The sequence below is a fragment of the Dermacentor andersoni genome, chromosome 4 (genome assembly GCF_023375885.2).
Source record: "Dermacentor andersoni chromosome 4, qqDerAnde1_hic_scaffold, whole genome shotgun sequence".
Taxonomy (NCBI): Eukaryota; Metazoa; Arthropoda; class Arachnida; order Ixodida; family Ixodidae; genus Dermacentor; species Dermacentor andersoni.
The window spans coordinates 155,520,277-155,542,089 of NC_092817.1; the positions used below are offsets into that span (position 1 = coordinate 155,520,277).

At 46.1% G+C, this 21,813-nt stretch overlaps 2 long non-coding RNA genes across 2 annotated transcripts; one reads left to right on the forward strand and one right to left on the reverse strand.

Moving 5' to 3' along the window:
* The first annotated feature begins 844 nt into the window (after nt 1-844).
* Nucleotides 845-2,855, forward strand: LOC140217157 (uncharacterized). The gene is made up of 3 exons (XR_011893665.1): nt 845-934; nt 2,628-2,714; nt 2,799-2,855. It is a non-coding gene; the product is annotated as an uncharacterized lncRNA (long non-coding RNA).
* Nucleotides 2,856-11,886: 9,031 nt separating this feature from the next.
* Nucleotides 11,887-13,476, reverse strand: LOC140217158 (uncharacterized). Its single transcript, XR_011893666.1, has 2 exons — nt 13,341-13,476; nt 11,887-12,073 (listed from the first exon to the last, which is right to left on the reverse strand). It is a non-coding gene; the product is annotated as an uncharacterized lncRNA (long non-coding RNA).
* Between the last annotated feature and the right edge of the window lie 8,337 nt (nt 13,477-21,813).

A 21,813-nucleotide genomic window follows, 5' to 3' on the forward strand; every position in this document is an offset into this window, starting at 1 on the left:
TTCACAGGTGAGCTCTTGACAGTGTCGTCTGCTCTAGGTATGCGCGATAGCTTCGATATGGTTTCGCCGGGCTGTTCGCTCGTGTTTCATAGCTGTAACCCGTTCGTGCGTACTTGGCTTCATGTTTTCGGGGATATTTATGTACTACACTGCAGGGCACACACTTTCAGTGCTGAGGTGTGCGAAAGAGGCCCACATTTTTCTAATTTATAGTGAGTTTCATGCAGCTGACTATCACCAACGTGAACTTCACACCGGGCTCTCAGGAGCAACCACGTGCACGCTACTGACCGGGAGGCCCATTTAGAACAAAGTTTGCTACCTGACAGCTCTGAGTACGACATTGTTTAGTTTTGCAAAACCATGAAGCCAATTTGAGCATCCCCTCGCAACTGGGAGTATCGAAACTCAGCATCGTGTATGTGCGCGGCTTTGAGGAGGCTTTAACTGGATTCGCTCAGCAGGAGTTATTGCCTGCCTTGGTATTGCTGTCCTACATATACATGACTGTCAGGGTAATTTTAAACGCACTTCACTCTCGTCACTCGTTGAGCTTAGAAAAGCAGCTAGCCGCGTGGCATGAGGATGAGCGTTACCGCACTCTGGGGCGCAGAGAGCTTGGCGCGAGCATTTACTACCATAGTTCAGATGTAATGCAAGTATAATTTACTGCAGTTAGCAGTGACAGGAATAATGACGCATTGGCGTTTCGAGTATGCGTATTCCTTTTGGCGCAGTTGTATCTAACGTGCATGTTGCATCACGTCCAGGTGCCGAGCGTGGGCGCAGTTCTGCCGCAACGTCAGCCTGGAGAAGAAGGCGCCATCGCAGCTACGAGAACTCCGGATTTGCTCGAGGCACTTCGAACCATCTGTGTATCTGCCGTCAGGAAGGCTGCGACACGATGCTTTGCCTACTCGAGCAAGCATTGCCGGTAATTTTTGTTATCAAACTTTTAAGGCATTCGCCGCTCTTGAAATGTCAGGTTTTGTGAAAAAATGAAATTTTTCCTTTTTGTCGTAACTGTAAACAGTCTAGCGTCTTTTGCAAAACGAATTATGTATCTGTCTTGTGGCTTTAAAAATTACAGTAAATTTTTACCTGCACCCTGCTAAGCGAAAACGAAAATGGAAGTATCGCTTTCACGTGAGCACATATAATTATATACATGTCGTGTGTGTGTGTGTGTGTGTGTGTGTGTGTGTGTGTGTATATATATATATATATATATATATATATATATATATATATATATATATATATATATATATATATATATATATATATATATATATATATATATATATAATCGTTTTACGTCTCTTGCATGCAAGTTTAGCGATTCAACAGTTGTCAGTATTTGAATAAACTAGACGCTCACACAAGGGGGTGCTCCTGCCCTTTTATTTGTGTACTTTCTGTATGCCGTGCGACATTGTACAAGGCGTATTTTTCCGCTGTTGGGATCGAAACTTCTTTTCTCCCGGTATGCACTGTACACTGTATGTGAGGTTCGTGACAAATGTCCAACATAGCATAGAATTAGGTTTGTGCTTGTGGTAAGCTAATGGCACAAGCTTAGTAGGCGAAGGGTGCTCAAGCGAATTTCTAGGCACTGGTGCGGAAAAAGTACACTGACGGTGTGAATACTCTTGCCTGATATTTCCGGTAAAAAAAAAAAAGATAATGGAAGTGGGATATTTGGTAGTCTTGTATGGCAAAGGGCTCCAAAGGATCTTAACGTGAGTCTGTCAGTCTTCCGGTTCAGGCTGTTTGATGCCACTAGCCACTTCAGCAACGGAAACCAGGCGACTCTACATGTTTTGCAGCAAGTGGGAGTTGAATCTTTCATATTCACCGTGAAACCTTGTCTCATGAACGGTCCCTGTCGTGTCCAGAGGGCATTCTCGTCCTTCCTTTGATAGCTCAAAAGATGTGAGGGGGGAAAAAAGGGTGAGCCTTCCTAAATGTTTGATGAATTTTAGTACTCCAGAACTTTGCTTTCTTGTATGCAGAGCTTCTTTTTTCACCTTCAGTCTTATAAGGATGCAATCTTATGCCGACTTGGGCAAGGTACGCTTGGTGAAAAGCTTCTCGAGATATTGTGTGCTCATGTGTTATGTATCAAAGCACGCACTGAACGATTATAGAAATGCACTAATAATTGTTTGTGTTGTTGCCTTTTACCTCAATATTCATGCTAGCGAAAGCCAATGTTTGTACAGGTTTTTATTTTTTGCGATAATTGCTTACGAATTCATTCTTGTTGCATCTCATTGCGTAGGCCATAGGCTGACCTGCATAAATCTGTAAACAATATGGGGCGCATTACTTGATTTGCGAGCTATCGTTGTTTGTGTGATAGGCGAATTTCGCACTCTTCAAAGTAAAACATAGCATATGAAAATTGCAAATGATTTACTGGTGCTCCACAGCTGCTGATGACTTCAAACTAATGTGCCTAACGATTAAGGGTGGTAAACAGAATTTTAATTGATTGGATAAGCATTTTTCTTTCTAGAGTGATGACAATGTGAACCGCATGCTGTGGAAGCTATAGTTCTTTGGAAATTATTTACTATAAAGGTACTGAATTCTTTCTCTCCGCAATAATGTTGCCATTTCAGACACCTCAAGCGAATGCAGCAGCGACATGGACTGTTCACAATCTCTGAGCGAAACTTCGGCATCAGTGCGCCGGGCTGGAGAACCAGGTGAGCAGGGTTGTATGCATAACTGACATAAATCTTTTGAAAATGGTGACGACTGAAAGCTCATTGGACTGCTTCCTATGATAGCTGCTGTCTCCGGTGAACCTGTTTCCAAGGGGTACGTCCAGAGTCGGCCGTCCCAGTCGCTGCTACACTTCCAAGAAGGTGATTGTAATTTCGTATCTGCTCGAACAGCCTGAGGAGGTATGGCTCAGAAATATGCTACAATTCCTTGCCTGTGCGCTGTGCAGATGCAGATGGTGCCAGCCCTACTGGTTCTACGCTGAACCAAGCTTGTTCCCACGCCAGTGGCTTCATAATGGTTCAGTGTAAGTGTTAATTCCGCCTGTGGTGCTTAGTTATTATTTGTGCATTGTTGGGTTGCTGGCTTCCCTGTCAGAACTGTGCTGTCACTATATTTTGTTCTTTATATTCTGTGGGCGCAGCTGACCACACATATGCAGGACCAAGCACTGAAGCAAGCGCTTCATCTCTGGAACCTGGCACGGCAGGGGTGGCCGCAACACTGTCAGCGAGTGCTGATCTGTCACCAGGAGCTCCGTTCAGCAGTTCGCCTCTTTCTTATGAAGGTTAGCAATTTTACAACGCTTTCGCAATATTGCGCACTTTTTGGTGCTACAGGACTACATGCAGCTATGACTAAATCCGACGTGGCAACTTATTGCTCTTCCGTCGACTCTGTACGTTGCAGGATCTTTCACCAGCCCCATCAATGAAAGGCGGCCACTGCAGAAACTTCGAGCCAAGCTCAGGCAGCTGCGTAACCGCAACAGGAGGCTGCAAGGACTGCTGCTTCAGCGCCGTCGCATGAAGACCACTGCCGAATTGGTAGATAGTCTGCGTGAGCATTTAACACCAGCTGTTGCTGCTTTTGTTGAAGCTCAGTTAAAGATCCACAATGTCAGCAGGTTTGGCCGTCGATGGTGCAGCCAAAACAAAACCTTTGCTTTAGGTTTATACTTCCACAGCCCAAAAGGTTACAGATGTTGCAGGAAACTCCTGAAACTTCCATCTGTTGGGTCACTGCAGCTGTGGCTTGCACGCGTACCATTGAGGGTTGGATTTTACCCTGAAGTTTTTGATTTGATCGAGAAAGGGCAGCGTCTTTTCCACGGCAAGACAGGGCTTGCACCATAATTTTTGATGAAACGCATGTTTCAAAGGAGCTGTCGTACAATCCAGTGTCGGACAGATTTGAAGGCCTTGAAGAGTACAGTGCAGCACAAGGTCCAAATCTTGCAAACAAGGCGCTTGTGTTCATGGCCAAAGGAATATGTACGCCGTGGAAGCAGCCTCTTGGCTACTTCTTTGCAGATAAGGCAGCGCCTGCAACTGTTCTGCATGACCTTCTCTTCAAATGACACAAAATGTTGGTTGGAGCTGGATTGCAGCCTGTGGCTGTGGTTTGTGATCAGGGGAACCAAAATGTTTCTCTGTTTTCGAAACTTGTGACCCCTGAAAAGCCGTACTTAAGTGTGAATGGTGAACCGCTTTTCTTTATTTTTGATCCACCGCATTTGCTCAAGTGCTTGCGCAATATGCTCTTCAAGTATGACTTCAGGGTAGGCAGTGACACAAGTAAAAGCTCGTACATACGACAGGCTTATGAGAAGGATCGAGAAATGCAAATTCGGTCCATCCCAAAGTTGAGTGCCCGGCACTTTAATTTAACTTTTGCTTCGAAGATGTCTGTGAAACTCGCAGCACAGGTATTCAGCAATCATTGCGCTGCTGCATTGTGCACATTGGTAACATTCCAACAGTTGCCATCAGAGGCTATCCACACAGCCAGATTTGTTGAGAAGATCGATAGACTCTTTGACAGTCTAAATACTTCACAGAAGCGGGGAAAGTCTCCGTATGCATCTGCAATTTGTGCAGGATCTGTGCATGAAGAGTTTTTGGAAGAGCGTATTGCAGTTTTCGAAAACATCGAAGTTCTAGGCTGTGTGCGGCAGCCTCTTTGCATCCGTGGCTTCTGCCAAACTATGAGGGCTGTGCTGCTGTTAATGGAACCACCTGGCCTCTCGCTATGGTTTGACATACCTCCTTACCAGGCACCTGAACCAGGATGCACTTGAAAACACCTTTGCTATTGTTAGGTCGAAATCTGGATCGAACAGCAACTCGTCTTGCCGGCAGTTTCAAGCAGCATTTAGGCATCTTTTAGTTAGCAACCTTTTCAAACTGTCGGAAAGCAGCACCTGTGCTGAAGACATGTCTAGCCTTCTAGCCACTCTCCCAGTTTGTTTATCTAAGTCTGCTCCTTCTCTCTGTACAGCTGCCACATCTTTGCCAGTTGCAGTAGAAGTTTTGCCATATGATTATCAGTCTCCAATACTAGAGAACAACATTGTCTATTTTGCTGGCTGGCTTGCCTACAAGTTTATGAATGATCACAGGTGTGTTACAGGGCCACATACGTGCGAGGTGAGACTAGAAAATGCCGCCTTTGCCGATCAGAGCCAAGTTCTCTTGTACTTAAGTGTCAAATCCTGGAGAAGGTGACTTTTGGAGCCTGTCAGTTCCTACACCCTCGTTTGTAGCTTTCATCAATGCTTGCGAGCAGGTTTTTGTCGCATCTAGTTCCAATATTGTGGGAAAAGAACAAGTAGGGCATGATCTGTGCATGTTGCTTCATGCCAAGGTAGAAAAATCGCTGACTGTGTGTGGTGATGACGTTTATGATGGTTTGTTTGCCCTGTTCGTCAGGGTGAGGCTGCATTGGCTTGCACGGAGAAAAAATCTTGAACTGCACAGTCAAACTACTAAACGGAAAGCCACGAAGCAAGCACTGAGGCTAAGCAAATGAAAAGGATGCAATTCCCGAGCTGTTGGCTGAATATTTTGTGAAGTTGCAGGCTATTATGCAGCCTGTGCAACAAATCAGCTTAGTCTGGTTTAACGGTTGCAAAGGGTTTTTTTTCTGGTTCACAGCCTGGTTTTATTCTTTTATTTTTTAGTTGTGTATTTTGATTTGCTAGGATGTGACGTGGTTGCTCACAGGGGCAATCGTTTAACAATGTAGCATCTTTCATCGTTCATTCCACTATGTCACTCTTTTAGGGTACTTTTATGCCATGTACAGCCTGTTCAAGTGTCACCTATGTACTTGTGCAATATTGTCAGATAAAACGCCATACCGATAAAGCGAATGCCTCTGAAAGGAGACTTTCTAGGCAATGGATTAACCTAGTTTCCGTGGCGCTGGGATTAATTTTTCCACCTGCTCGCCCCCCCCTGCAGTTCCGTGCTGGCCGGTATAATGAAATCAACCATTGTCATCATAACTACCACTCGGCACCACTGGCTACCAGGCCACCTTTTAGCAGGCTAGTTGCATCTCAGAGTTTTTAGTGGGATCTTTGTCAGCGCAACGAACAGAACAGCGCTGGACTTTTATCTGGCTATATTGTAGCGTACAGTGCACTGATTACATGCTTTACTGCCCCGCGAATGTCCTTGCACTTCACTGTACGCTGTACTTCATGTGTACTTTTGTTGACGTAAAATTACTTCAAATTGATCCGGCTAACGACTAGAAGTACTCTGGAAATGGTACGCCGGCTCAATATATGGTATTTGCTCCTACGTTGAGCACGTTTGAGGGTGCTAAAGCTGGCTTTAACATTGCCTTGCAGATGTAAACGCACCTGCTATATTCTTTCAGCTGAAGAAATTAAATGTGAAGAATAATCCCAGTGTGCTCTATGGTCTGTGTTGATGCGCCTACTTATGTCATGTTATGTTTGCTTCAATTGAAGCTGTCGTAGCATTGTTTTCTATACTTCTCGATTTCCTAACTGACAACGTTCGTGGCACTTCAGGGCTTTTTCCTATCTGCACTGTGACTATTGAGATGATTAGCCAACTTAAACAATATTGCTTGTGCTGCCTGTGACATGTATTTTTTGTTTGTGTGCCAAGGGTGTGCTTTGTGACTGTATTTGTTTGGTTGCTGCAATAAACAATGAATATGAAACTATGAAAACCATACTTGCCGTACACTCTATTGCGAACTGTGCACTTGAGCCAGTGCTTTGTGCATCATACCTTGCTGTACTCAAAAGTACTAGCACCAGTATTTGCACTACGAATCATGCATGCTTCGCCAGTGTCTGGAAGTGTTGCTGCCTTTCTATGCTGCCCCTCCTTTACCAGTCACTTTCATTGCGTTCCCAATTGCACATTAACAAGGCCATAACTAGCAGGAACTCGAGCACATTTGACTGGCAAAGGTTGGGGCGCGCTGAAAGGCAGCAACCTTCGAGAGGTACGGGCTCGAAAACGCGGATTCTACAGAAAGACCGCTTTATAATTCGCGCCAAAAGCATACGTATGCGTGACGTCATTCTACGTCACGTTTGCGTAGTTTGCCCCCCAAAATCCAGGGGGCGCTGGAGTGCCCACGAGCCGCCATTTTTTGGACCAATGGGCGTCTATGGAGCCTTCGCTACCAGTACATCTACCTTGGAAAGGCTGCCACGGAGTGCTTGTGACGTTTAACCTAGCTTGTTTACTCCGTAGCATCAAAAAGGCAAAATACAAAGGAAAAGAAAGAGAAAAACCGTATCAGGACCATGGAATCAATCATCGCTCGTCGCGACTAAACGCTTTTAGGATGATAAGTCAATTCCAGGCGACGAGCGGCTATATACGCTTTATCAAGAAAACTGATAACGCCCGCGGGACAAGCATTGTGGCGAAGTTAAATGCGCAGGAACAGCTTGTAATTATTTTATTTTTGTTTTGTGGACATCACGCGTCACCGCGGGAAGTTTGAAAAGTTTAAGCTCAGTACGCCACGTGGTGGCACTCACGCGAACTAAACCCCCGTGTGCAGAAAAGCTGGATACGCTCGACTTAGGTATCGTTACACGCACTTGTGTCGCGCTTTTTATGGGTGTCCATGCGTTTATCATTGAGGTTGGGTGGTGTCGCCTCAGTGTGTCTTAAAGCGAGCGTTAACTACCCATGAAAATAGTATGTTTGCCATATGCGTGCGCAGACAGAAAACAAGTGAGCGCTGCCTTTCTTTTACGCGTGGGCGTATGTGCGCCCCGCTCTGAAGGTTCGCGATGCGGGTGTACGAAGCTGGGCGATAAAAGCTGGCACAGCACCGAGAATGAGGTCAGCGAGGCATCTGTCATGGTTTATGATGGATGATCTAGATAGGAATAGGTGAGGGGCGCTGCAGCGGACGTCATTGGCACAGCTGGCGTGATGCGAGCTCGCACAGTTAGCACGGTGCGCAGCGAATGGCTTCAAGCACTGATATAATTGGGCGCACGGAGAGGCACCTAGTGAATCCTGTGTCGGCACATGGAAAGAACACTCGGTGCTTCATCGCTGTGGAGTAGTATGGACGGATCGGGTCCTGCTCGAGGTCTTGGAGCTGAACGGTGGTGTAGAAGGAACGAGATGCAACGGAAGCGCCGCGTGGCACCAACATGAGTTTACCGTTCCCGAAGTTGTCGCTAAACGCCAAGCCCGGGCCGCACGTGCTCGGCAATACATATAGAGTAGACGTGCCCAGTAAAACAACGAATAGCATGCAACTCGACTAGCGTCAAGACGAGCGTCCCGTCCTGCCCAATACCGGGCCTAAATCAACGCGGAATCAGCGGCACAACGAGAACAAACAATAAGATGATAAGATAAAAAATAAAAGAATTATTAGATAAACCATGACTTCAGAAAGTACGTGCACTCGCGTTAAATACGGGCTCACTTTGTGGAACGATGGTCGTATTTGGTTATTTTTGTGGGTCATGGGTCACTTGGAACGAGGTTATTTTCTTGGGTGACCTTTGGGGAGTGGTATTGCTGGACTACGCAAGCAAATATTTTTCAATGAAAAGACACAGTGCAAATGTCCATAATTAGAGTTTCGTCAGTTCGTCAATTGAAGTTCATATGTCTAATTAAGACGCCCAATGAGCGTTTCCAATCTCAGTATTGGCTCATTGACATCGAGATTGAGATCATTGGGCTTGAGACGTTTCACACATACACGCACACAAAAAAAGAAAGCTTGCAGTAGACTTTTCATAACTCATAAGATAAGTGTTATTGACCCTTTGAAGGGCAACTCTGGCGATTTTGTGATGTCAACGGATGTCGATGAAATTTCGTGGGTGCGTTCCTCTGAACACTTCCGTCATATCCTGAGAAAGGCAAGTTTGAGAGTTGCACACATTTTTCACAAATGAATTTAAAAAATTGCATCGAACCCCCTACCTTGCCTCCTCAGTTACAGGTCACATTGTGTATGACGTCAGGAGTGCTCCGTGCAGAGTATGGCGGGATCGTACAGACAACAGCGACGGGAGCGTCGAGGAGTTGACGATTGTGAGCTACTGCATTGTGTGAGAAGTTGCGGTCGCGAGAAGTAGCGTTCCCTGTAGACGGGCAAGAAATTAAGGGCAAGTGGTGCTGCGTTGTTGGCTGCGTGAACTTGGCTTTAGCAATCCGCACACACAGCTTGAGCCGATGCCGATGGCGTTCAGCAGAGGTTAAGCCTATATGTTACAGTCACGTAGTTAATGCATCTACTGCTGCCGGAGCTGAGCGCCTGACCTGAAGCTAATTATGCCAGCGGGATGAAGAAAACTCCTTCTGTTGTTCAGTTTTTACCATACGGCTTTGAAGTAAACCATTCCTCGTTTCGCACAGTGCGATGCACAGTGCGACACACAAAAAGCGAGAAGCGAAGACAAGGAGCAGTATCGACATCAGTACCCTGCCGTTTTCCACGGAAAGCTGCCCGCCGCACTCACCGGCACTTCCCTAAATCAAATGGGTGTATTTTTTAGCATTGTCATGCCAACTGATTATTTAGCTTCCGAGATTCACTGCTTGTCTCGTATTCCAAATAGGCAGCAAGCGTAGGCCCCTTCGATACAGCAGCGTAAACAACCACCTCGTTCAGCAGCCAGTGGTGTTAATACTGGCATCGGCGTTACCGTGAGAAAACTACGCGTTCTCTAAATGAACGATCACATGCACGAATTCCTCATCCATGTCCACTTTGTGGAACATATTGCGTGCATGAAGAGAATACGAAGACTGATTAGTAGGCAGCATAACAACGCTCGCATACTAGGATTTCACACTTGCTGTTTTTAAAGGTGTGTGGTCGCTCACATCAGCGCAATTCAAAGTTATGCAATGGTGCTTACATGCACAAAATTTGCCTGTCTTGATAAGTTCTGACGTTCGTTTATGTCACCGATGAGAGGCTAGCATTATATCAAAAGCGAACGACGAGTGGTCGCTGTACCTGCCTATGTAAAAGAATGCACTGGGGTGCTATGCAGGATGCGCCGAGTTTGGCGAAACTCGGGATCTTCACGAGCTCTGGCGACACCCCAAGATGAAAGCACAAATGGTACCGAGACACAGTTTATCTTTCGAGAAGCCTCCAGTTTCATTGGTTTATCTAGATTCACTCTGGGTGGCTATCATTCCTTGGGCGTTGCCTTCTGGGCGGTCGACAAACTGGGGCTCACGTGATCATACCGTCGGTGCATGGTCGCGCCTTCTTTCACTAGTTTGTCGTTCCACCGAGTGCATTACACGCACATGTGAGTTATAAAACAAATGCATTTAATACAATATTATTAGTTAGTTTAACGTGGTTTAAAAGCTTTTTAAAGCTTACAAGATGTACACTGAATGTGTATTCGACTAATTTGTAATTTAGTACGCTTCACATTATACCACGAGGGAACGCTGTGGTGGCGTCATCACATACGTTCATCGGGCGAGCATGGCGGCTAAACATCGAAGAGGCCCAGTGTAAACAAACTCGTACAACGAGCTTGCAGTGCGCGACGTAGTGATCAGGCTCGACGATGACCACTATTTCTTGGATAGTTCTGTTCCTCCGTGAGCAATCTTTCCGTGCACCCCGAAAGACTGCGAATAGCTTAGGCGATTTTACAGATCGCAACGCGTACTTACTGTTCACGGCACAATCCTGAACAAACAACTTATCCGGTGCTGCTTCTGTGAGTGCGCTGAGTTCCTCCACTCTGCGTGACTGCGAGTGTCACGAATATTGCATAGTGTGTGCAAAAGGAAGACAGCCGATATAGCTACGATGCGACAAGGAGGTGGTGCCGACGATGGATCTCGCAACCAACACAGTGACGGAAGCATCGACAAACTGCAGATAAGTATATTTCTACTGTTTCATATTTAGCATAATAATAGTGCACGGATTAAGTCTCTTTCGTAGTAACGAACTGAATGTCCTGCAGTTTAAAAAAGGCATTGAGAGCCAATGAGTGTTCGTGCTTTTACATGTACGTGGGCCCGCGAAAATATGGAAAAGATAAAGGTAACCTTCACTAACTTAGTGATATAACAGAAGTTCACCAGTGACATTCAGCCCGCAGAATCTATGGAAGAGTATCTTTATCCAGGTGCAATATCAATAGCAGGTGCTGATATAAAGCAGGAAACTTATACAAAAATTTCATGGGTTGAACAGCACATGGGAGGCATTACCGAATCGTGATCGCCACGTTACCGATATCCTTGAAAAATGTTTAGAATCGTTGCCTTCTACCGGTTATGCAATATGGGACATAAACCTGGAGGTTAACAAGGAAACTTGAGAAGTCGAGGACTGTGCAGAAAGCGAAGTAACAAAAATTGTTAAAGATAGCATTAAGGCAGGAAGACAGTGGCGTAGTAAACCGTAGCAACTGATATGCTAGTTGAGATTAAGAAAAAAAAAAAATGGAATCGGTGGGCAAGCCATGCACATCTTCAATCACCTGTTGCCAATTTATAACAGGCGATTACATAAGCGTGACAGAATGGATGTCAAGGAGAGAGAACTGCAGCCGAGGATGGTAGAAAATTGCGTAATGGGACAAAAATATTATGTTTGTAGGCATAGGATGCAATCAGCTCGCATAAGACGGGATTGTAGGGAGCGCCATTGATTTTGCAGTGAACAAAAATAGGTTTGTGGTGCTGACAGTAGAGACTCGTGAAGGTTCGAGGACACGTCAGCTGTTGGCACACTAATAAACATTACAATTGGCTCTGAAAAATACAACCCGTTATGAAAAATAAAGCAATGTTGTCCCGACAATTTGTTTTATTATGCATACACTAAAGGCTTCCACAGTCAAGGGCAGTTAGTACCAATAGTGCAATGAGCATTTTTATTTGTAAATAATGGTTTATATGCGGTTGATTCATTCCAACAATCCACTTTTTTTGCAGCAAAACATTCTGCTGCTGGAGGCACTCAACCGCCTGGTGGCAGTAGGCGAGCGCCAGGCACATGCTCTTGAGAGTGTGGCAAGGTCCAGAGGGCTGCTCTGCAACAGTAGCATCAGTGCACTCACTGCTTTCCAGTCGAGCCCCCAGAACACACCTTATAAAGGAGCTTTCACTTTATTATTTTGTTTATTATTCAAGAGCATGAATAAAATTATTGCAGTAAACATTGTGCTGTGCATATTGGGACACTTGTAACATGCACTTGATGTCTCTTCAAAATGGGCAAACACATAAGACAACCTGGACCGTGTAAATGAAAAAGACACTAATACAGCATATACGTCATTGTGCTGTTTGTTCTTTCTATGTGCAAGAATACAGTGGGTATGCATAGCCACAAGATGAACGGTGTGTGTATTTCACAATGAGAAGACAGGAAACGGCATGACCTTAATAATGCTATCACATATAGACTGTGCACATGAATGCAACACTCCCCGATTTAAACGTGCCATTACATGCACGTTCGATACCACATATTCTTTAACAATGTCATATATTTGCATGTACTAATTTTCACACAGCTTAAGCGCATGCATAGCTCACTTGTGATGTATCCATTTCATAGGCCTTTGTCCTTTTGTGTTGTATGAAAAGCGGCATCCTCTAGTCGGATACAACTTCACAAGACAGGAGAGGCCCCGCCCAGATGACCAAAGCGCAGCAGCCGATTGCCTCCACGTCTAAAGAAATAGTCCCTCTCCAATGAGCGGGTATTAGTGCGTCCAGCGGCACAACGTCAGTGTAGAGTGTGTGCCCATTGGTGCAGGCTTGTATTCACCTGCCGTTGAAGTGCAGATTCTGCGGCCTCCTAAAGTTGTATCCGACTATAGAATCACGTAATGCCTTGCACTGGTTGCATAGACTTTAGCAACTTGATAGCACAGAATGATCAGGTACAGAAATCTATAAAAGCACCCAAGCAAAGCTGGCTGGCCACACTTCCATTATGAGGGGTTGTAAACAGTTCTCACCAAATATTCCCATGACATCCTTGAAAAAGAGGTGGTGTTTGGCACTTTAGAATCAAAAACAGATTACAGTGAATGTTGTGTACCACGTTAAAACAAACTGAGCTTGGTTATCTGCACAGCATGTAATGAAAGCTTGTGCTTCACATGGGAAACAAAGTGCTCTGTCCAGTACAACTGTCGAGTTTGCTGTGGCACCTATTATGCCATTAGTGTCAACATACAAATTTTCAAAGGCCATTCATTTCACCATTATTTTTGTATGATGGTTCTTTCAATCAGTGCTTGTATTACATGAGCAGGTGGATTTGAAAGCAAAGCTTTGTTTGCAAACCTTCAGACTTCCATAATTGTGTGGCAAGGCACTGGCATGGTGTCGAATAGCTCACACTTCCTCGGTCCTGCACCAAAGAGGCCCAATGCTCTATTTGAAGATGGATCGCACAACAATTCGACGGCACACAAAGAAGAGTAACGCTCACAGAAGAGCGTTCGGCTGTGTATTTCTCTTTGTGTCCCGTCGAATTGTTGTGCAATTCAGCTTCAAGCTTCTATACCGATACAACGAGTCTTCAACCTCACCAATGATCTAGTTATTAAGCCACAATGGCGCACATCTTTGAAATGTCCCAACACGAATTAGCTCTCCAACAAATCACCACAAGCATAAAATTTTGCTGCACAGGTGTATGCACGTGCCATATTCTGTACGACTCAACTCGCAGGAATCAAAGGGGCACGCATTAACCAGCCTTACTGCTGCCGTTACCATCATCATCATGACACCAATAGAAAGACAGTGCTGCGTTTCAGTAAAGGGAGTGCCGGAGGGAAAGGCGTGACAGCGAGGCTTGAGGCTTACAATAAAAATAGCATTTACAAGACATGTTCAATGCCAAAATATGCTGCATATTGCTCATCCTACTTTAGAATTGCGGCAAGCTTTTACACGTTTGAGCATGTCACAGTTTGTGTAATCATTGCTCTAAAGCTGTACAAATGGTCTATTCGCTCTGCAATCTTTATTTTTATCATGGCGGGTTAAAGACCCACTTTTCATTGGCATCTGCACCACATTTCTCCCGATATGTAATTTTGCCTTGGTGGTTCACAACATCTTCACGCACACCGAGTTCTGCAGAGCATTGGATCTGCATTGTTCTACTGCTGAAGAATTAGAGCCCTATTATGAGACGAAAATATACGATTTGTCCATACAGAATAACGCTCCCCCCCCCCCCCCCCCAAAAGAAATACACTGAACCACTGGCACATGCACCAACAGTGAACACAGCAAACACTCTGAAGTATTTTCTTCATGCAAGCCAGCACACTAAGATTCTCAATGCATTTTCAATTTGCCATAAATGCATAGGCACAACCGGCTTGGCGCGACTTCCGCATCTCGCACTGCAACAAATTGTGCAATGCCTTGCTGTTTCATAGTGTGGCCGATAGATGACGCATGACCAAAATTCAGCATTATGCATACTAAGTAACTTGTACTAAGTACTAAGTAATCTCATAAAAAAACCCAAGTTCTTTATGAGATTAGCATTCACAGGGTACTTCACACAATTTGTGATATCCATTTATCTATTTACACTTCATTAACCTCTTTCCCCAAAAAAGTGAGCCATTTGGAAGGCACCCTGATAGACAAGTAGAACAATCGGTAAAAAGTCAGCAACCAGCGAAAAAGTCAGTATCATAGGCTGCCGCATGTGTGACGTCGGAAACACAAACTTTAAGTCGGCTACAGAGAAGTGACAAATTTGGCAATATGGTGCGTCTAGACATTGCTTCAATGCTAATCACAGTAACGCTGACATCGAAGGCACCTTAATTCCTACGTACGTTGCGTCGACACACCCGACTACGTTCGTAATGTTTCCGCGAAGAACCGTTTTTTTATAAATGCCCGCTCAGCCGCAGTCTTCGGGAAAGCCAGCCACCGCTTCCGCACAGCCGCATCAATAAGCGCATCAGACATCTCTGACACAGAGGCTCACAATAGTTTGATGACGTCCAATGTAACGCTCGGCGCCGACGCTTCCCTGAAAACTCCCAGTCCCGTAGAAACGGAGGGCGCAGAGGACTTGCTCTTCAACGGTGAGCGAATGAAGCCCGCCACGCTGTCTCCACAGACGAGAGTCTTCGCCTAGCTCGTCACACAGCCAGCGCACTGATGTCTTCGACAGTCCAAAATGACGCTGAAACTCCACGGCGGTCATGTACGCGAACGGGTCCAGACGGTCATACTGACGCTTGCTGCCGCTGGCGGCAATAACACAAGGTGCTGCTGCCGCCGCCATGTTCCCGAGTTGAACTCGGAGGGGGTTTCGCGATGTACGAGTTTAGCACGAGTTCGCCTGTCAATCAAAGCCAGAGGTCACGCCCCGCGCGAGGCATGTAACTCTTGTGCGCGCACCCACCACGGTTGGGCCACGCCCAACTTACCTTTCGGCAACAGCGACGCGGTGCCGAGCTGAGAGGCATCAACAATATTCACCACCGACATAAAACACGCACAACACACTGTCATCGGTGATGTACTGCGCACTACTATCAAAAACAAAGCGTTGACTGTCGCTGGCTTCTCGGGCTGAGATGGCCCCACAGCACGGTTTCATTGCCTGCATTGTGGCGACGTAGCGCACAGTAAATAATTATCGGCACGTCACTGTAGCTGCTTGCAAAGCGTCGATGCGCCGCGTGTGACGACGATGCTGAGGAGTACGTATCGCAGCAGTCGTTTGAGATGGCTGCTCTGTCATCGGTGATATATCGGAGTCACAACGTCGTAAACACGATCAGCGTCCGAGAATCGCTCGCTCTTCTAGACCCAGTGCAATGGCATTTCTTCATCACAAGCACTGCGCACTCAACAGTTCCACCACCTTCCTCAGTTCGAAGTCTCATTTCATAACCGCACACAAGAGCCCTCACCTGCCAAAATGCGATTGCTGCGGTGTCGTTACGATATCCTTCTGCGATCGCTGCTGGCTCCAGCATAAGTAATCCGCAAGCACCTTGGTGCGCACAAAACACTTAAATACTGCGTACATGCGCTCAGAGGCACTTTCACTGGGCAAGCGATGACAAGCGATGAATTGTGTCGATGGGAAGCACGCACTTCTTCGCAATGCATCGCCGAGGCTTCACGCACAAAGATAAACTGGTACATTTTCACTAAACTGCGTCACTACGGGCACTACGGACCACCATTTTGCATCGACAGCCGTTGCTCCCGTATTTATGACTAGTGTATCGTTTTTAGTTGGTAAAGAGGGGCCTTAAGGCGCCTGTGATGAACAGCCGTACCACGGCGCTGCGTTTCTATTCCCCTAATAAAGAAAGAGTGGTGATCACTGACATTATTGAGAATAGCACTGTAGCGCCCCTAGGCGACTTCTCACCGTATGAACTGCCTCGTGCGTGCGACCCGCTCCAATGGATCCGCTTCTAAGCTTTCGCCTCACTGTCGCCACTCGCGGCAAGAAGTGCAAAATTTAATAATTTGCTCGATCTCCGTTTGTCATCAGAAATTTCTAGCATTTAAAACTAAAAACAGACACTTAAAGAAATAAAAATGTTCATTATTTTATTTGTTGTATTTTAACGTATTCGTTTGAGCGAAAGCGTAGGTGCAAGAATGCGCCGCATGTACCCTGTTCGCATTCGATCGAGGATATACAGATAGTTGCCGAAAGAGGAGGCACGCCCTTGACGCGCCCGGGAAAGGCGTGGCAAGCGGCTCACGGCAAGTCTGCAGACCGACAGCGGGAAGAGTGACGGTATTGCTAAGTTGCGATAATCCGTTGATAACAATACGCGGCGCTGGCGAGTTTCGTTGTGCCGCCGTCTGCGCTTGAAACGTGGAAGCAGCGTGCCGCGCAGGGTGCGCTCATGTTGTCATACGCGGCTTTTTGTCTACATATTTTTTTGCCTGCAGCCTTTGCGCGTTTCACGCTATCTCCGTTCACTGACTGCCATCGAGCAAACTCGGGTAAAACTCGGGTGAACTAGAAACTCTGCGCATCCTGCATAGCACCCCTGTTCGGACCTTTGGACTATCAGCGGCGTTCTTGCGGTATACAAGTGCCGAAAGTCGTGCTCGACATCTCACAGTGAGCATGCGAGGTGCTTTCCTGAGAAGGGGCAACGCACCTAAAATAGCAAGCAGCACGTATAAAATTAGCGGTTAGGGCCACCCTTGGTCTTCATTTTCCAGCACGATATGTGGCGCATGGGCGCTGGCTCCCGTGGTGGCGGGTCGAACGCGAACGGCGATTCGCGGCTATTGAATTCGTCACCATCATAACCGTGAATATTTGACAGATCTGAAGAGATGATGCAGCTGACAATGCCACGCGAACGTCCGGCGCGGTTACGGTTCAGCCGAGTGTCTGCTCGTCGATGCCAGCGGGCGGGACGGGCGTGCCTTGTGCGCCTCCCCCTGTGGCGACACTCGTGGTTTCACCCGAAGAGGTTCACTCGACTGCTTGGTCAGGTCTCGGTTTCGTTTTTGCACGTTTTTTGCTTATTTAGAATTATTTTTGCAATTCCGAAACAATTTCACTATCAGACGCGCGATAGGGGGTTCTCTCGAGAGCCTAAATATTCCATTACCTTCATATGGACAAAAATCTCCGGAATCGCACTTTAAGCCACACACTTGTCTACAAGTCCCAATATGCGGCACTCCTCTATTTTACGATCTCCTGAACATGGCTAATCCTACGGATGCCGAAGTTATGAAGTAAGCAGCATAAAAAAAAAAATATCAGAACAACGTACTGAATTGAAAATGAACGCCAACTTGTTGATTTTTCTCATTTGCCGCAATAATTTTACAACCGAGCAATACCAACATCAATACTTTTTCATATTTAGAAATTCAGGCGAGAAAATGGCTGGATCAAAATTTTTTCCGTTAGTTCAACACTATTGGTGAAATTTATGCATCTAACCACCTATTTTACTATTTTATAATGAACTGTTCACTAATCTTTGAGTGTAATGAATGAAATGAAGTCGAATGCACCGCATCGTGATAACTGTGCAGCGCATGACTGCACGACACGGAGACGAGCGCCCCAAAAGCGTTTTGTCTGCTCGATTGTCAAACCGTTTTGAATGAACAAAATGCCCACTCAGCAGGGTAACCTCGTGTGCCATAAAAGAAGAGAATAAATATAACAACTAAGAATGCTTTGTTTAGGAAGTGTTTTACGGAGAGGTGGCTCAACAATGTTAGCAGGCACTTCTTCTCTCGAAGTGTCCGGATTACGTAGTAGCCTAGAAACGCGTAGCATTGCGCTTTCAGCTTGGCCCTGTCTACCACGCGTCGTTGATCCTCAAGACCGGCGCACGCGAGGCAATCCTCCCACTGTTATTCGGTCGCGTGTTGAGTCCAGGGTTGCGCCTACAATCCAAAGTTATATTTAAACAAATAACCAGCGCAATAAGAGTTAAACTGACTTTGAAGAAACCTTACAGATGTGTATCGAAGGTTCCCACGTGGGTATTATTGCGTTCACACTGTTAGAGCAATTCACGCTCTTTCCGGTGACTGTATTTGTATCTCTGTTTCTGTCTAAACGGTTTCTCGCCTACCTGTATTACTGGGTAGTACGTGTCCGAATGGCTAGCCTATCGCACAGATGTGCTGAGATAACATGCTTTAAAACCAACCGTCGGAGCAACTTGGGTCACTGAGTATGTGGGAATACGTACATATGTTCCCCTTTTCAACGAACCTCCTTAACGCCGGCATACGTCGCAATAGATGCGGGACTGGATCGCTACCGCTCTTCAACGAAGCTCATTGACGTCGGCCTGGAGCATCATGTATGTGCCACACGGTCTGTGCTGAGTTTCATTGAACTCCTTTGATGGCAACTTGGGTCACTGGGCATCTGCCGGTAAGCGTGTGACGCTTTTCAATCAACGTCCTTGACGCCAACTTGGGTGATTAGGCATGTGCCACTGGGAATGCGCCGCTTTACCAAGACAAAAGAAATCGGCAGAATGCAACTCACGATGGCTATCGACGGTAATATGTTTAGCATTGGATGGATACAGCGCCACAACGTATTGTCACTGTGGAAGTGTTTTACATGCGGCACGTACTACAGCCGGCTCTTTGACGCCCCCCTAAGAAAACTCTTCGCGAGCTAGCGGAGCTACCGCGAAGCCTGCGCTTGCAAAATGCATGGAACGCCAGTACGTGCGAACGCTGAGAAACGCGTAATGCATCAACAAGACTGCTCTCTCGCGCTTCTTTCTGAACACGCTGCGTCTTCTGATGACGTTGACATGAAGTCTATGCGTAGGGCCCGACACAAGGAGCGTGGCGCACTTGTTCCGGCGTACGCTGGTGATTGATCACTCGCTTTCCGCACAACCTTTCACGTTGAAGCTCGTTTAAGTGTTGGAGCAAAAAATTCATGAACAGCGGCACATGTTTAAATTTGATAAACTATGCAGACCTTGCTTCTGGTAATGACAAACACCTCTAACGTCTTTTGTGTGAAGATACCTTGAGAAAATACCAGTAATGCTCAGATAAGACGTACAGTCCCAAGTTTACGAAATGCGTTTAATTTTGGTGCCCATTCTAAAACACTATGGGTTCAGTGAAAGAATAATAATATCTATGAGAGTCATGAATAAGTAGTTAAAACGAGGAATTGTAATGAAAATAGTCTTCTAGAACTCCCCAGACCATCGTGGAAATTTAAAGGAAGTGATTGATAATGAAACTTAAGGCCGTTCATGGCCTATATGAGTATATTAGGTTTTATAACGTCAAGTTAGCGTTTCTTCTGGTTCTTCAGAAGCAAAGGCAGTGGAGCTAAAACTAGGCAGTCACATGAACAAAATCTTTTCATAGGATAAAGTTGATGCCTTTTTTTCATTTCATGCTCCAATGAACTCCATATACCTTACTTTTCGTATCTAAAACATTTCACGCAGCAGTGGTTCTGCTAGAGCTAAGCCCTTTCTCCTTTGCTTGCAGAACATTTTTCGCGCTTAGTCGATTCGTACGAATAGATTAAGAAAGTTACAAAGAAGGGAATTGTGATTCGTACGCATGATTACTGACAGCGCCAAAGCAATGTGAACGACGCTTACCCACTGAAAACTTCACCAAGTCCTACAGGTTTTAATTGCACCTTGTAGTATTGCTGTCGCTGTTCTTTATTAAGTGAATTAAATAGTATCTTCGCTAACAAAACTGAAATTCATGAGCTTCGGAGAAAATAAATACAAATAAAATCGACAGGTAAGTTGAATCATTTGTTTCTCGAAGCGAAGTGGCTAATAAGTTAGAACATGTTGATACATAAGTAGTTTTTCGGTAAAGACGTTTAACAAGGGCGCTTCAAGATCACTTGTTAGACAATATGTTCTTACTTGGAAGTTGTCCAACGCAATGACAGAATAATTTAATTGCAAAAGAGAAAGCTTATAGTGACGAAAAGAATGACAGCAGGCTGGTTTGACGTCGCAGAATGACAAGCCGATTTCCGATGAAGCTGCGTCTTTTAAGCTGATGTAATACCGTAGCAGCTTCAAATTCCAGCAATTAAACTACAAAGGTAAATACCATGAACCTATATGACTGCTCTGTTTGAAACCATGACCGCACATAACGCTTTGGAATACATCTTAAGGAAATTTTAGAAAAGCCCTAATTTGTCCTTGCGCATTTTACTTCCCAGAAGCTTGGCCATAAGGCCTCCCTCCCTCCTCCCTCTTTCCTCTCTTGCTGCTTTCGAAATATCGTCTTGCTTGCAGACACAGTTCTCCCAGGCCAATGGGACAAATTCTTCACTGATCGTAAAAGTGTTTCGCCCGCAAGGCGAAGCATCAATTGCGATAGCAAAGTAGTTGACAGCTACACGACGTAAGTAGTTTTATCGGTCGCATAAACTTGGAAACATTCGCTAACTTAATTAACAAGCATGGTGTCGACGCGCACAACGAAACATGACCACATCGCACTCCATGAGCGCGGACACGTCAAAACGCTGTGGGGAGCAAGCGCGGCAGTAGCCGCGAGCGAAGTGCCATTTGTGTGGCCTATCGCTTCAACGCAAGAAATGCACGAACACATCGCGAAAAAAGGTATGAGGCGTCTACAGATCCCTTTCAAGGTACGGCGCGCTCTACCGTTCGTGGCCGTGCAAAGTACGCACTTGGTGGTGGTGGTGATAAACTTTATTAAAAGGGGGAAGGGTAAAGAGGGACGTGGCTGAGGGTTAGGGCTCAAGTAAGGCCCTGGGCCTGCTTGGCCTTTTCCGCCCAGTCCACCAGTTCAAGTTGTCGGTCGACGTCCCCGGAACTGAGCCAGGCTGTCCAGTCAGTCTCGCTGCTGACGGGGGGATGAGAGAACGGGAGCGAGGTGCATTCCCACATTATGTGTGTTAGTGTTCCTGTTTCGGAACAGAGCCTACATTTGTCGCTTTCCCTGCCCCCTGTGATTTTGTTAATGTATTTTGGGTGTGGGTATGTATTTGTCTGAAGTCGCCGAAACGCGACCGCTTGCGTTTTGTCGAGTTGCTTGGCCGGCGGTGGAAGCGCGCGACGCCTCCAGCGATACCGATGAGCTATTTCATAATAAGTCTCGCAGGGTTCCTCGTGTCTCTCCTCCTCATTCACGCCGTCCGCATCCGCGGACGAGGCTCGGCGCGCGAGATCTCGAGCCAAACTGTGAGCCGACGCGTTGCCGGGCACAGCCGCGTGAGCGGGGGTCCACACGAGGGTTTTCAAGCCGCTTAGGGGGCGTCGTGTGAGGA